Source organism: Oncorhynchus gorbuscha, unplaced genomic scaffold (genome assembly GCF_021184085.1).
Source record: "Oncorhynchus gorbuscha isolate QuinsamMale2020 ecotype Even-year unplaced genomic scaffold, OgorEven_v1.0 Un_scaffold_3920, whole genome shotgun sequence".
Taxonomy (NCBI): domain Eukaryota; kingdom Metazoa; phylum Chordata; class Actinopteri; order Salmoniformes; family Salmonidae; genus Oncorhynchus; species Oncorhynchus gorbuscha.
The window spans coordinates 37,501-41,241 of NW_025748059.1; the positions used below are offsets into that span (position 1 = coordinate 37,501).

Sequence of the window (3,741 nt, forward strand, 5' to 3'; positions counted from 1 at the left end):
AACCAGTCTGTCTGTTAGACTAGAGCCTCCATAGTGTCTGTACAGCAGTCTGTCTGTTAGACTAGAGCCTCCATAGTGTCTGTTAGACTAGAGTCTCCATAGTGTCTGTACAGCAGTCTGTCTGTTAGACTAGAGCCTCCATAGTGTCTGTTAGACTAGAGCCTCCATAGTGTCTGTTAGACTAGAGCCTCCATAGTGTCTGTTAGACTAGAGCCTCCATAGTGTCTGTTAGACTAGAGCCTCCATAGTGTCTGTACAGCAGTCTGTTTGTTAGACTAGAGCCTCCATAGTGTCTGTTAGACTAGAGCCTCCATAGTGTCTGTTAGACTAGAGTCTCCATAGTGTCTGTTAGACTAGAGTCTCCATAGTGTCTGTTAGACTAGAGTCTCCATAGTGTCTGTTAGACTAGAGTCTCCATAGTGTCTGTTAGACTAGAGTCTCCATAGTGTCTGTTAGACTAGAGTCTCCATAGTGTCTGTTAGACTAGTCTCCATAGTGTCTGTTAGACTAGAGTCTCCATAGTGTCTGTACAGCAGTCTGTTTGTTTCGACTAGACTAATTATGTGTGTTGGAAATACACAAGAGCTCAGATGTTCTGTCCATAGAGATACAGTAGTTTTCTATTTCTGTGGTTCTCTCCCCAGCAGCACCAGTCTGAGGCAAAGCTTCAGATCACCGCCGAGGAGATGACACTACGTCTGCATAGGAGTGACGGTTAGTCCATCAACCTCTGCTTCACCAAACCACACCTGCTAGGGACAGATTGTGATGTCAGTGGTCTGGCTGGTCTACCGTGTCGTCGTGGTTACAATTCAATCCCTACTGCCCACCTCCCCATCTGTTCAGTATATTTTTTTTCGTTTATATATATATATTTTTTATATATATATATATATATATATATATTTTTTTTTGTTTTTGTTTTTTTTAAATACCATAAAAATTTAATTTAAAAACATGACATAAAGACAATATGAAAATAAGATTGTGTAACCATCTCACCATCCTTCATCTCCACACTGGACCACACGTTGGCATTGAGCCTGGACAATCCTCTTCACTCCTGTAGACTCTGGGAAGTCATCTGGTAGGAATTACAGACAGACAGAGGGTAAACTAACAACCATTCAGACGGAGTCTGATCTGAAAACCTACAGCTGAGGCCTTCGACTGATTCATGTAATGAAAGGCTGAGGCCTTCGACTGATTCATGTAATGAAAGGCTGAGGCCTTCGACTGATTCATGTATGAAAGGCTGAGGCCTTCTGACTGATTCATGTAATGAAAGGCTGAGGGCCTTTTTCCATGATTCATGTAATGATAAGGCTGAGGCCTTTCTACATGTTATTGTTACGTTACAACCTTATTATAAAATGACCTAAAACCAAAACAACACCTCAATCTACACGCAACACCCATAATGACCTCGCAACACCCATAATGACCTCGCAGAACACCCATAATGACCTCGCAACACCCATAATGACCTCGCAACACCATAATGACCTCGCAACACCCATAATGACCTCGCAACACCCATAATGACCTCGCAACACCCATAATGACCTCGCAACACCCATAATGACTTAATACCCATAATGACCTCGCAACACCCATAATGACCTCGCAACACCCATAATGACCCTCGCAACACCCATAATGACCTTTAACACCCATAATGACCTCGCATAACACCCATAATGACCTCGCACACCCATAATGACCTACTTAACACCATAATGACCTAGCAACACCCATAATGACCTAACACCCATAATGACCTGTAACACCCATAATGACCTCGCAACACCCATAATGACCTCGTAACACCTATAATGACCTCGGCAGAACACCCATAATGACCTCGCAACACCCATAATGACCTCAAGAACACCCATAATGACCCTCGCAACACCCATAATGACCTCGCAACAATCTATAATGACATCATAACACCCATAATGACCTCGCAACACCCATAATGACCTCGCAACACCCATAATGACCCTACCATATACCCATAATGACCTCGCAACACCCATAATGACCTCGCAACACCCATAATGACCTCGCAACACCCATAATGACCTCGCAACACCCATAATGACCTCGCAACAACCCATAATGACTCGCAACACCCATAATGACCTAACACCCTGAACATAACACCATAATGATCTAACACCTAAACCTACCCATAATGACCTCGCAACACCCATAATGACCTCGCAACACCCATAATGACCTCGCAACACCCATAATGACCTCGCAACACCCCATAATGATCTCGCAGAATACCCATAATGACTCGCAACACCCATAATGACCTACTTAACATCCCATAATGACCTCGCAACACCCCTAATGACCTCGCAATATCCCATAATGATCTCCATAACACCCATAATGACCTGCAACACAATACCCCATAATGACCTCACAATATCCCCTAATAATGACCTCACAATACCCCAATATAATGACATCGCAATATCCCCTAATGACTCACAATATCCTATAATGACATCACAATACCCCATAATGACCTCCACAATACCCCATAATGACAAAGGGAAAACAGGTTTTTAGAATTGTTGCACATTTATTAAAATAAAAAAATAGAAAAATCTTATTTATAAGTATTCAGACCCTTTGCTATGAGACTTGAAATTGAGCTCAGGTGCATCCTGTTTCCACTGATCATCCTTGAGATATTTCTACAACCTGATTAGAGTCCACCTGTGGTAAATTCAATTGATTGGCCATGATTTGGAAAGACACACACCTGTCTATGTTAAGGTGACAGTGCATGTCAGAGCAAAACCAAGCCACGAGGTCAAGGAATTGTCCGTAGAGCTCTGAGACGGGATTGTGTCGAGGCACAGATCTGGGGAAGGGTAACAAAACATTTTGCAGCATTGAAGGTTCCCAGAACACAGTACCATCGCTCTTAAATGGAAGACGTTTGGAACCACCAAGACTCTTCCTAGAGCTGGGCGTCTGGCCAAACTGAGCAATCGGGGAGGGGAGAAGGGCCTTGGTCAGGAGGTGACCCTAAAGACTCTCAGATCATCAGAAACAAGCGTCACGTCTGAGGAAGCCTGGCACCATCCCAACAGTGAAGCATGATGGTGGCAGCATCATGCTGTGTAGATGTTTTTCTGCCGGCAGGGACTGGGAGACTCTGAACGGACTCCGGGAGAGACGAGGTCCAGGGCCGGTCACTGCTTCTTGACACAACTCAACCCGAAAGCACACCGTACACCTGGGCCGTGTCCCAAGCCAGACTCGCCAGCCCGCCACAGAAATCGCTAGAGCACGATGGGACAACGACATCCCTACCGAGCCAAGCCCTCCCTAACCTGGACGGCTGGGCTGTTGTGGCGCCACCTCATTCAGACTCCTGGTCACGGCAGTCAGCGACACAGCCTGAATTGAACCGGGATCTTAACCACTTGACACAGCTAACACTACGATGCAGATATAAACACTGCACCACTCGGAGGCAGTATCATGGGCAGGTCGGCCTCTTAATTCCAAACGTGGTCTCACAATTCAGGAATGTTGCTGCTACTTGAAAAACAGCACAAGAAACCTTGCCACCTTCCTCATCTGGCAGGTCTTCAGGACTGATTCCTAACTCAAAAATGTGCACAAACACCACTGATGTGCCTCATGTCTGACACCTGGAGAAGAGATTTTTGTTGTTGTATAGTTCAATTTTGGAACAAGTTTCTCCCT

At 44.9% G+C, this 3,741-nt stretch overlaps 1 pseudogene; it reads right to left on the minus strand.

The window, feature by feature from the left end:
• LOC124028256 overlaps positions 1-3,686 on the minus strand; it is a 16,614-nt pseudogene extending 12,928 nt beyond the window's left edge.
• Positions 3,687-3,741: the final 55 nt, after the last annotated feature.